We start from the raw sequence: 13,073 nt of genomic DNA, 5'->3' as shown, positions 1-13,073 counted from the left end.
CCACGTGGGAAACACGAAGTGTGCTCGTCCCCTCTCCAACCCCTCCACCACGCTTTCCTTCTTCCGTTCGTACGCCTACGCCTCTCCTCGTCCCTCCGCTTCCGCCTACCATCTCTCTCTCTCTCTCTCTTGTTTTTCGCGCTCTTCTCCTCCTCCCCCGTTTACGAAACATCAACGATCGAGCTAACCACCCTAAACACGAGCCACCCCTCGACTCGAAGAAGGAGGAGAAGCGTGTAACTGCCGCGAGCTGGCCAAGTGTCGGATCGGGGGTGGAAACGATGGGTGAATGCGTGCACGGGACAGGACGCATTCCTGGTCGGCGTGGGGTTGCTTCGAAGCCGCAGGAATGGTCTTACGGTGTTTGTCGATCACCAACCTTTCCACCCTTCGTGGATCGTGACGCGGAGTAGATTTCCGGGTTTTACGTTGGTAAAACGTGTCGGGCTCACGTGGAAAGGAAACGATCGCCGCTACTCGGAAATACTTTGGTCGAGACTCGCAGGGATCATCCTCGATTCGAGTCTAATCGCAAAAAGGTAGCATCGAAATTTTGATTCTCGATGAAAAGTATTTTCCCCCCCGGAAAACGGAAGGAAAAGTTTTCAAGTTGCGAAAGTTTCACGAGTCACGACGGAACGATCAATCCACTTCCTTCCTCTCGTTCTCTTCTTACTCAACAATTGATCGTCGCAACGTTGGCTCTCAATTATCGCAACAGCCTGCTCCTAGCAACTTACACTTGCCGCTCCTCGACAACGAAAATATTAGTAAACGAGCAAAGATAGGATAGTTGGAGGGAGAGAGGGAGAGAGAGAGAGAGAGAGAGAAAGATATTTTGTGGGTCGATCGAGGAGCGAGAAGGGACGAAGAGGTGGCCGAGGAGGAGGTTGAAGGGGGCTCCACACCGGACCCCTGCTGCGCAGTTTTGTACCAGAAGAGGCCTTGCGCCCGAAAGGGGAACCCCCGTAGTGATAATTAGGGGGCCAAGCGAGTGTTTCTGGCCTTCGTGAAGGTCCTTGAAGTTTCGCCGCCCTGATCTCGAAAAAACGGATCGCCAGTCATCGTGTTTCACCATCGTCTACGTTTCTCTCTTCCTCCTCCGCCGGTCTGCCCGCTGCCCACCACCCCTTCGATCCTCCCCGGGGCGGGTGGAATCAGCGCGGGAACATCAATTTTTCAGTGCCTCGTCCGACGTACGCCTCTCAAACTCTCTCTCTCTCTCTCTCTTCTCTCCCTCCCTCCCTTCCCTCTCCGTTTCGTGGGATTTCCTAGGTCATGGCTCTGTCATCTGGTGACCGACGTTCCACTTCTTCTTTCTTACGACTTTAAGAACACCGCCTCGGCGGTGTCGATTTCTTTCCATCCGTGCCGGCACACGCCGTGAAAACGCGCACCATCTGTCTTCATTCGCGAGTATCGACAGTCTGTGGCAATTTCCCTGCTCCCCCTCGACGGATCGAAGCCCTCCTCCGAACCGGAGGAAAAGAAAGAGAAATCCGGAGGTTGGGAAGAGCCGGAGGAGAACCGCAACGCAGATGACGTTGCGTCGAAGATCGGGGGAGGTAAAAGATTTTTGGGATTAAAAAAAAAAAAAAAGAAAGAAAGATTCCTCGACCTTTCTTCGAAAATCTGGAAATTCCGTAAAATTATATGGCTCGAGTTTCTAATCAGCCAATATCGTCCATAATGGAACAAGCGATGGACGACTGCGACGCGGACGAAGAGGGTATCGCCGATTCTCGACGAAAGAACGGAAAGCAAGAAGGAATGGCCGCGGCACCTGCACGCTATCGCGTAGGTGCCGTCCGTCGCTCACGCAGCCGGCCTGTCTTCCGCGCCCTTCGCACAAACCGGCAGACAGTTCCACTTGATTAACCCGATTCATGCGTGCAACGTAGCCCGGCGTGCCTTCCACGCCCTATAATGCACGATCGAAACCACTGTTGCGCGCAAATGATGTACACTTATACGCATACGGCTTATACGCGGCGAGGCGGTGCCGCCGAAATGCGGCACGCACCATGCTCCATTGTCCCGCACGAGTTTTACGCTCGTTTGCCGGTGACCGACCACCGATACGCACCGGGTGTTACGAAAACAAAAGGGATCCACGCTCAAACGCCGCTCCGAGTTGAAATCCAGACTGAGGTGGGGAGGGAAAAAGGGAGACTCTTCTTCCAAAATCTTCCGCTCCGCTACTTCGTTTTTTCGTTTCTTTTTTCTTTTTTTTTTTTTTTTATTTTCTCATCGCTTTACCCAACGATACTTTTCTCACGAATTATCCTTGTTCCCGCACGCGCGCGATACGAATGACACCGCTTCCAAGTATTTTCCCGCTTCGGAGAATCGATAAAGTATCTGGTTGATATTTGTTCCAGTAGTAGGAGCCGCCCCCGTTTCGCTGCTGTGCATCGCTAACCTCGAGACCAGCATCGCATCTCAACGAGAAATTACCTCGACCACGCTGACGCCCACTCCGCGAACGTGCCTCCCCGAATAGAATTTCTTATTCGTACCATCCGATGAACACCGTGAAATTATTATTATCCCTATGCGCTCCTCGTGACGCGCGCGGCTCCTTCGGATGCGAAGGGCCATCCAACATCGACATGTGACCAAAGGTAATCGCGGCTAACTCGACCAGCCTATTTCTTCGTTCTGTCCCATTAATTCCAGGCAGCGAACGAATCGTTCGCCTGCGAAAACGGAATCGCGTTCCGAGGCTCGCGACGAGGAACAACGAGGAATATCCGCGAGGCGATCGCGTCTTCGATTCGAAAAAATCTCCTTTCCTTCCCTCCGCCCTCCCCTTCTCCGGATCGGCGACGAGGGCGGTCGAAGGTTGGAAGTTTGGAAATTCGTGAGGGCGATCAGTCACCGGTCGGTGAGATAAATCTGACTCATAAGTTATCGGGGAGCTCCCGTAGGCCAAGGGTGGCCGTATCTACGGGGGGATAGCGCGCAAGTGGAAAAGAGAGGCGAAGAGCAAGAGGGCCTCGATGTAGCCCGTATCAAGATCTCTTTGCATCTCTGCTAGGCGGGGGTGGGCGAGTGGGGGTGCTTATCTCCGCGTTATTCCCGAAGGGCGAACCCCGTCAGCCTGGGACCCGACAGATAACGTTTCCCCCTTCCGTGCTACACCCCTGCCCTATACTGGGTGTCGAAGTCGTCGAATTCTGCTGCCCGCGCTTTCGCGCTCGCCCGAAATGCATGAGAGAAAAGAAAGAAAGAAAGAAAGAAGGGAAGAGAAGGGCAGAGGAGGGGGAGATGTATCGAGAAGAAGGAAGGAGAGGAGAAATCCGGCGGCGGATTTTCGAAGCGAACGATTTTTTGCCCCCGCGGAGGCAAATACTGGATGAAAAGGCGGAAAAAGAGGAAAGAATGGTCGAAACAATGACCTCGAAGGGGATGGAGGGGGTGGTGGTTATCGTCACCCGGAAACGCGTCCATTGTACGCTCCACGTTACAACGTGGACGCCGTTCCGTTTTCAGCGAGCGTAGCCGCCGTGAAAACGCTGCCGCTGTCACCGGCTGATATAAGCCCGTCACGCGGAGCTTAGACCGGCGAAAATAGACGAACGAATCGGGGAAAAATATCTCGCTCCCACCTCCCCCCCCTCTACCCCTATTCGGATAATTGGCGCGATATCGTTAGCTTCGAACCGGATCCAGCACACCCAGTATAGGACGATCGAGTTTCGAGCCTCTGTTGGCGAGGCTCCGTTGCTGGCGGATTCCAGATAAGCCAGTTTCTCTCCGTCTCTTTTTCCCCGCGTGTCTAAGAGGGGCGCTGGTGGGTGGTTACGGGAGGGAAAGGAGCGGAGAAAGTGTGTGCAGAGACACGGAGTCGAGTCGAGGGTGGCCGGTCGTTCGTGAAATAAGCTCCGCAGGGTTTTGGCGGTCGCGCTTTGGGGCGGCTTAGGGGCGCCTACACACTCGCCTGGAACGACCGACTGCCGTTACTCCCCCCCCCTCCCCCGCTCCCTTCCATCCCCCTTCTATTCGCCAAAAATACAGGCTGAAAGGGCCCCCGCGATCCCAGCTGCCGATGATGTTTCCACATGGGTACCCGCGAGCGTTCGCGTGTTTTCGACGTTACCTCGATGATTTCGATTTTCCACCACCCTTTTTCTTCCGCCTTCTTCTTCCTCCTTTTCTTCTTCTCTCTTTCTCGCCTCGCACGTGCTCGTATCCCACGACGGAGCCGCTTCTTCCACCTTCTCCGGCTGGTGAGAAAGCGTCATCGCGTAGATGGATGATTGCGACGCGAGAAATCGACGAGAGAGGGGGAGGAAGGGGGGAGGGGAGGGAAAGAAGAGGAGCGCGCATCGAGAAAGCGATCGTTCGCGAAACACTGGCGTAGATTCGTGGCGAGAACCGCGATGGACGACGCGACGAGACCCGATCGGGACGATCGATCGGCGTAGATCGGTGGCCGATATACACGTGCACGGTAGCACCACCTCGGGCTCCGGAGGATCGCCATAAGTGGTCCTCGACGAGACATTCAGAGGCCTTCCACGCTGCAGGGGTCCCGGCTGCACGAGATACGCATCGACACCCACTCCTTCGACACCAAGTCGAATTTCTAGCGGGCGCAACAACTTGTCCTCCGACAAGTGGTGGCGACAAGGTGTGGTTCCAGGGACCAGTAACCTGGCCCTGGTATAAACGGCCACCGCGCCGCGCCGCGCCGCGCCACGCTCGACCCAAGTGGTTTCCGGCTTTTTTCGATTTATAATCGGCCAACCGATTACCCGAGGTAGCGTTCTAGGGCTGGACTTGGCCGCCTACTGTTGAGCCTTTCGGCCCGAGGGGATGTTCGATTATTACCCACCTCGCTCCTCTTCCTCTCCACGAGGAGAGCCTCTCCCTCCCCAACGATGATCTTTACGGATCAGACATCCGTCCGCTAAATTAGCACCTCTTACGAGTCAAGGACAGGCGGAGGAAAAAAATAAGAGGATATTACCAGGCCTCTGCCTCTATCCAGGAAGTGCGGCGAGGAGAGAAATATCCACGACGCGGGGGAAATTTCCCTCTGTCTTTTCGAATAACATACAATAACGAACTTTCCACTTTATTTCGCGTTTAAATTAAATTAAAATCCTCGAGAACGTGTACCTACATATATTATGCGGTATGAAAAGATTAGCATCATAATTAACACCGGTGAGAGGCAAAATTTTCAGCGGGTATAATAAATGTTTTTTAACGTATTTTATTTTATTCAAAGCGGCGAAGATATTGACATTTATATTTCTCCAACGGTGTTGGGTCGGACGAGACAATCCATCCGACGTTGGCAAGGTGTGGTTTCACCGACATAACTGCCATATAAACGCCACACGGTTTCGGACGTAAGTGGTTTCCGGCTTTTTCGGTTTATAATCGGCCAACGATTACCGAAGTAGCGTCCTGGGGCCGGTCCCTGGGTGCCTACTGTTGGACTTCGTCCCTTCCCCCCTCCGATTCAGGCCCGACGGGGGTGTACGATTAGAGGTGTAGGTTTCCTATGCTACAGGCCTGTTCAGCGATGATCAGATATCCATACCCGAAACACCCACCTGATTCTTTATCCCGTGGAACGGTGACACTTCCGACAGATTCCGACCGATTGACAAATCGATCAAAGGAGAAATATTACCTTGGACGAGGTGTGTCCAGAAATTCGCTATTATTCATCGACGGCGAGCCAATCGCGGAATCGCCACGCTGTTTACGCACGCTGGAAATAAAGAAGAACACGAGATTCGTCCGAGTTTTTCTTCGATATCGATAGAAAAAAAATCGCGAATCAACGACGAAATTCCGCTACTCCGAGTTTCCGTCCCTCGCCACTTTTTCCCAACAATTTCTACCAACTTCTCTGTTCAACAACCGTAGCGTCGTTTTATAGAGTTATTCGAGAGAGAGAGAGAGAGAGAGAGAACGGAGGATGGACGCACGAGACGCAAGGACGACGCAATTGCGACGACGGTGTTGCCGCGTGGCGAAAAAAATCGCTTTGAACGGTCCTGTACCGACTCCTAACCGCGTTCCACCCGTCGGTTACCCGTCGTGTAGGTGTATACACCGGGATAGGAAGAGGTGGGGGAGTAAAGGTCGGGGGAGGGTGGTTTAATCACGGGGGCTATCACAATCCCTAAGTGGGCTTCCTGCCCGCTTCGGAATTATAGATAATGTCAGATAATAATAACACACCCTGTAGGGGCAGGCCCCGGAGCCCACCAGAGGCAATAAGTATAAGGTAACCCGAAGAAGAAGAAGAAGAAGAAGAAGAAGTAGAAGAAGAAGAAGAAGAAGAAGAAGAAGAAGAGGAAGAAGAGGAGGAAGAGGAAAGTGGGAGGGGAGGAGAGGTAGTGGCGGCGGTAGTGGTGGCGACGATGGTGGTGGTGGTGGTGGTATTAGTAGGAGGATAAGTATAGGCTGTGAGAAGGCAGAAGAAGTGGGTTGAGGTGGACAAAGAGGAGAAACGAGAGAAGAAAGGAGAGAGAGGGAGAGAGAGAGAGAGAGAGAGAGAGAGAGAGAGAGACGGTTCGCTTCTTCAGGGTTAGCCTTCTGGTAGAAGCTGGGAGTCAGGAGTCGGGCCCAGCAGTCTGGGGGCCCCATACGTGCCGGGCCATGGGGTCATCCGGGACCCCCGTTTCCCAGCCCCCCACCCCCCCGCACACCCCCTTGCTCCACCACCTTTTTCTTCCTCTTTTCCCATACACCTTTCGCGACCCCACCTTTCCAACTGCAACGCGGGATATCGCATAACGCATACTCCCTTCGCACGCTCCGTCCCTTTCTTCCTTTCCTCCTTTTGTTTCTTCCTCCTCCTCCTCCTCCTCCTCCTTTCCTATCCTCCCTCGATATTCCTCCTCCTCCTCCTCCTATCCTCTCTCTCCCCTCTCCTCCCCTTCCCTCTCGTTCCCTCCTCGGATACGAGATTTCAGCCCGCAACGTTTAGTACACGCACGGGGCCCGTTAAGAACGCCTCTCACGCTCGAATCCCATTCAAAGAAACAACGTATCGATAACCCGTGGAGCGAGGAGGAGAGAGAGAGGGAGGGAGAGAAAGGTCGCGGCGATATCGCGCGTTATTTTCGTCCCTCCTTCTCGTCCCTCCTTTTCACCCAAAGCGGCCCCCGATGGGAAAACGGAGCCGAGGATCGAAACGAAAATTAGTTCACTAGGTACGTACGTACCCCGGCGGCATCCTCCCTCCCCCTGCCCCTGCCCCCTGCCCTCTTCTCCCCCGTCCACTTTCCAACCACGCTAGAATCCGCGTCCTTTTCGTTCCACCATCGTCACGGAGATAAACTTACCTCCTTCCATTAATTACCACGCAGAAACGTGATTACGCCTTGGAGCCGTGACGAATCCCACGCGTACGTCACGTTCCACCCTTACCGACCATGTAACGCTACCATAACATGGCGTGAAGAGGCGATACGACGTTCATCCTTTCCCGAAACACCCACTTCTCCGCAGACACCTGTTCCATCTTTCTTTTTTATTTCTTCCACGCGCGACCAAATATATACGCGCACGTATATATGTATATATATATATATATGTATATATATATATACACATGTGTGCATGTATATAAACGAGTTAGAATTTTGAAAGAGACGACCGACCCCTCGACGATCGCACCCCCTACGGGGTGACCCCGTTCACCCCGTTTGAACGCGTGCCATCGCCTCTATCGAATGGGAGGGAAGCGTCGAGAAGCGTTCGAGAAGGGATCGGATCGAGGAGGGTGGACAGATGGGGGGCGTATCTCGGTCGACGCCTCTCTGCATATCTCCGCAACGCTTTTCCAACCCCGTGCACTCCGCGGCTAAGTGCCCGTATGACCACCGCCGTCTTCCTTGGTCGCGCCGATTCGCTTTCTGCCCGCCGATGCGATCCGACCGCCCATTTCACAGGGGGAGAACCGCTAAAGAGAAAAATTATAGCAATAAACCAGCCAGTGCACCGTGTCACGCGGGGGTAATCGTCGCGGAGTCGGTGTTGCGGGATGGGTCCACGCAACAATAACGTGTTATTATTGGCCATTGTCGTTACGCGACCAGTTGCGCGATCATAAAAGGAAAAAAAAAAAAAAATGCTTTATCGGCTCGCCGTGTTTTTTTCGCTCTTATCCCTCGATTTCGTATTCTTCCCCCCCTCCCCCCCCGAAAAAAAACCGTGGTCCCTCTCTTCCTCTCTTCAAACGTCCTTTCCGACGGAGAATCAATCAGGCGCGGGAATCAGTTTTTGATAACGAAAAATAACATCGAAGCGAGACGGGATTCGGGATTTGAATTTGAATTTCCTCCATCCGGAAATTCCCGGCATCCCGGCCCCCGATGATGAAATATTTTTCCAGTGGCTGGTATATACCAAACTCCGGCAAACTATGTTAATTCCCCTATAAGAGCTGGTAACGCGATTAGGACAACGCGAAACGTAATTATCCGAGGCGGAGAATCAGCCCGTGGCGCGGCGTCCTGGAATTACGAATCGACGGAGCACGGGCGGGAGAGAAGCGAGCCGAACAACACGAGGGGGGCGAAAGGAGGACGAACGAACCGTCTGGTCCGTGCTTGACGCTGATCTAAGACGATCGCGCCACGGGGGGAAAAAGAAAGAAAAGGAGAAAAAATTTCGCGCGCATCGAAGTGTGTCGATCGAAATATACAACGCCGTTCGATGATCCCACGGCAAACTGAAATATCAACGCGGTATATAATATTTACCTAGAAACGTGCAAATAAATGGACGCTCGACATTGAAATTGCTTGACGCGAAATCAAATTATTTGACATCAAAGTTAAACGAACGGTTTGAAATATCCATTGTGCGCGCGAAATTAAAAACGAAAAGGAATATTAAACGAGAGCGGCAAACAAATTTATACGTGGAAAAAAAAGGAGAGAGAGAGAGAGAGAGAGAGAGAGAGAAAAGAAATACAGAAGGAAAAAACGAGTTGGAGGGAAGGGGAGGGGGAACAAATTTTGAAACAAAAAACGACAAACAAAAACATTACAAAATTCGTATTTTTCCTCGTTGGCGGGGAAAGAATTTACGTTGGCCCGATCGAAAATCACCTTCGACGGAGGGAGGGGATAGACACACACGGTCGGTGATTTTCGAAGCTATCCGTGGACGACCCTAAGGGCGTCGTCGGGAATCGGCGTCGTCATCGTACCGATGGACCGTAATAGTAGTACCTGTTGTTAATAAAAACACGAGGTCAAACGTGGCGTAACATCAGGGGAGCGAGGGAGGGGATGGGGATGGGGGAGGGGGTTCGGAGCGAAGTGTGATTTCAGTGGAGTGTACTCTGTCATGCGCCAGGTGCCGGAGGATGGATCCTCGTGTCCACGGGGGTGGAAGAGGGCGAGGGCGGTGCTGATTGCAACGCTAGGAAGTTCTAACGGGTGTTGGCGAGGTTCACGGGTTGATCGCGAGAAGTCAAGTGGGGACCGCCACTTGTAGCTAGGACGTTGGAGGTGTGCAACCCGGTTATTTTCGAGGCCTGGCTTCACCCCAATCGTGGTGGGTATTAAACCTCGCTTCGTCGCAACCCCGTTTTACGGTTTACGGACCCTTTGCATCCCCGTGAATTCGACCCCCGTGTACACGGGGTCGGCTGGTGGCCCGCACATACACACACACACACACACACAGCCGCCCCGAATCGAGACGGAGGCCGCCGCCACCCAAGGATTTCGGAAGAAATATGAACGGAGATGTTTTATGAATGCGCCCACCATGGCTAAAAGAGAAAGAGAGAAAAAAGCGGAACAAACCTTCCATTCTTCGTACGCGAGAATATATATTTTGCAAGAGCGCGCGAGGGTGGTGTAAAAAAAAAAAAAAAAAAAAAAGGAAGCGATAAAAGTAAAAGGAGAATCGATGTATCTGGAATAAATAAATAAATAAATAATTGTCGACGACTCGGAAAGATCGGATCTTACGCGAGAAGAAGCTATCGCGAAGTTTCGATAACCGTCCACTATTACTATCGACTTCGTAACTCCTCCAATTCCACTTCCACTTCTTCACGTTCTTTCGGGAGGAACGTTCGCCACCTGTTCGCCCACCTGATCGCATCCTCTCTTTCTCCCTTTCCTTCCACACAAATTGTTACGTTGACGTTTCGATACGATGGGAGGGAGGGGAGTAATATTAGGCGAAGGGGGGTGAAAATCTAGCGAAGAAGAAGTGTACGGGGGAGGGTGACTGGTCGAGATTGCGTGCGTTTACAAAGCAAATGGCTTGAAAATAACCGAGCGGTGTGCCCCGTGGGCTCCGCGGGGAGAAAGCTTTCGATAGACGTACGAGGGGGTCGTAGGCCGAGAGAAAAAGACGGGGGAGGGGGGAAAATCGAGAGAGGGATGGAGACACGTTGTACGACGAGAGTCAGGGGGGGGAGGGAGTGAGGGTGAAGTGAAACCACCCACCGGTGGCAGAGAATCGAGAAGAGTCCCCCTCTCTCCCCCGTCGTAAGGAGGGAGAGAAACGAACGAGACGGAAGTGAGACGGAAGAACTGGAGGGGGGGAAGGGGCGAGGTGTGGGGGGAGGAGGGGGGGTCAGGAAGGGGTGGTATAATCGATGCGGACATGTGCAGTTCCCTCGGGGGTAGCAACCCCTAACTCGCCAAACCTATTTATACAACAATACCCGGTACAACCCCCCATAAACCACCCTCACGCTGCTGGACCGCCGTGGCTGCTGTTGCTGTTGCTGTTGCTGCACACTCCACCGCCCTTCACCCTCGTCCTTCTCTCTCTCTCTCTCTCTCTCTCTCTCTCTCTCTCTCTCTCTTCCTCCCTCTCTACCCTCGGTTTATAATCAACCCCTCTTTTTCTCTCTCTCTCTCTCTCGTTCTCTTTCACGCCGTCTTTCACCCTCCTAGATGCACGAACAGTTTATCTTGGGGCCCACGCGGCGAGGACTGGTATTTTAAATAGCAAATACTTATCTCGCTCCCGGGCCAGGGGTGGAAGTACCGATAAGCGGGTTCGAGAGGGTAGATACGCGCACGCGACCGTATCGAAAAACGCAAGACGAAGAAACGCGTGACGGGGGAGGAGGAGAGAGAGAGAGAGAGAGACTTCTCTCGGCGTTATATTCGAACGCGGAGGGACCGCGCGAGCGATCGTATTTATGATCTATCCGATATCGCGGTAGGAAGAATTCAAAGGTTCGGGGTGTCGAACTTTGAAAATTCCTCGCGTACACCCACCCACGCGCGAGATAAAGCGATCCACAGCGTACGTTATTTACATACGTCGCCGAGTGTCCCGGTAATAGGAACGCCGTAAGAACTTCCGTTCCGTGCAGACGTCTCCGTGTAGAAGACGCGTGTATTCTGGTGCGCGCGTGATTCAGCGGATCGAGCGGATCAAACCGGTGGTGGACAAACCGGAGCAATTAGCATAAGTATATTATTTATGAGGATCGTATCTTCCTTGGAAACAGGGACGGGGAAGTAAGTGGAAAATTCTTCGAAGGGAGAATCGAGGATGGCCACTTTTACGAGAAATTTGTAAAAACGGATCGAGAGATCCTTAATGCGCGAGAAAAAAAAAAAAAAAGAAATATGCGCTATCGCTGTTACACGACGTGGGGGCAGCCGTAAGAGTGGAGCAGCAGCTGAGGCACGAGTAATCCGGATTTCGGATTAGCCTAAGCCCGGCCCGAACACCGGGAGGTCGTTCTGGACGCTTCTGCGTCCGTCTGTCCGCTCGAAAATAAGTTCTGGCCTGCTACACGCCACGAAAAGACACGTTTCATCCGTGTTCGTCGCTCTCCTCCTCGATCGGTGACAACGACCGGTAGACGTTTCCATTGTGCGCCTGTTCGTCGTCGTCGTCGTCGTCCTTGTCCTTGTCTTCCCGCTTCTCCCCCGTTTCGACTCCTCGTCGAATTTATATGGTTCCAGGAACGGCCGGTTCGCGGAAGAATCGAGCCACGCGTGTTTATTCACGACAATACTCGGAATTCGAAGGGTTTTTCCACAAAGAGGAGGGCAATAATTAACCGTGCCGATACTGCTCAATAATTACTCGTAATTAAGACGTTGATCGTGCTCGTTGCCGATCGTCCGTCTTATTAAACCCGATACAAAGAGAGAGCGATCGTTGACGCGAGAACGTTAACGGGAAGCTGCACAACGGTGCAACAATCGATCCTGATTTCCCGAGGAAATCACGGCGATCAAACGGCAATAGCGAGGGTTAATTGGTAGCTTTGCCACGTTAATTCGAGGCAGTGACGAGCGGTAGGGTTGGAACGTGCGCGGTAAGCCGGCCACGATTTGTAAGGCCTCCTTGCGTAATGATAGGAGAAGAACGAGGGGTTCTGCGCGACAGGGGCTTGTTTCCCGACACGTGCTCCGCCACGTGAATGTTCGAAACACGCTTTCGACGCGATCCCCTCTTCGGGATTCTCAGCCTTCGAACGCATTCCCTTCTAACCCCCGCGAGAAAAATCTCTCTCGAACGAGTTAGTTCGCTCCCGGATAAATTTCTCTCTTTTCGAACATCGTTGAAAAAGAGAGAGAGAGAAAGAAACAAAATATCTCCTCTCAAAAAAGGATGGACTAATTGGTCGATCGAAATGGAATGAAAATGGAATCGCGATCGGTTGCGCGAGAATTCGTGGTGGGCTGAAGAACGCTCGAACGAGAGGGTAACAAAAATGATACGGTAGGGTGTATACCGACCCGCTGGGACGGTTTGTCTCTGCAAGACTCCCGCGAGACCCCCGTGGTAGTTCCTGGGGCGCGGAGGCGGGCACGCATCTGTCGAATCTCCCGATGGATCTTCTGCAAGAGATCCGTCAGGACACGTATTACACGCTACACCGGCGCCCTTCGTCCTCTGTTTCGAATCACTGTTACAATGTACACACGGTGCACTCTGGTCGCTACTCTATCACGGTTAAAATTCCACGATAAACTCCCGCGAGGACGCGGCTCCGTAGCTCGTCGGGGGATCGAAGGATTTAGAGAAAAAAACGAACTATTCTATTCTCCCGATCATCACCGTCTTCTCGTGGAAAAAATTTGGATCGAAAAAAT

This window comes from Apis florea, unplaced genomic scaffold, assembly GCF_048593485.1.
Source record: "Apis florea isolate Af1SG1 unplaced genomic scaffold, ASM4859348v1 contig_2495_pilon, whole genome shotgun sequence".
In the NCBI taxonomy this organism is placed as follows: domain Eukaryota; kingdom Metazoa; phylum Arthropoda; class Insecta; order Hymenoptera; family Apidae; genus Apis; species Apis florea.
The sequence above is the reverse complement of the archived record's forward strand: the minus strand, read 5'-3'. Positions refer to the sequence as shown.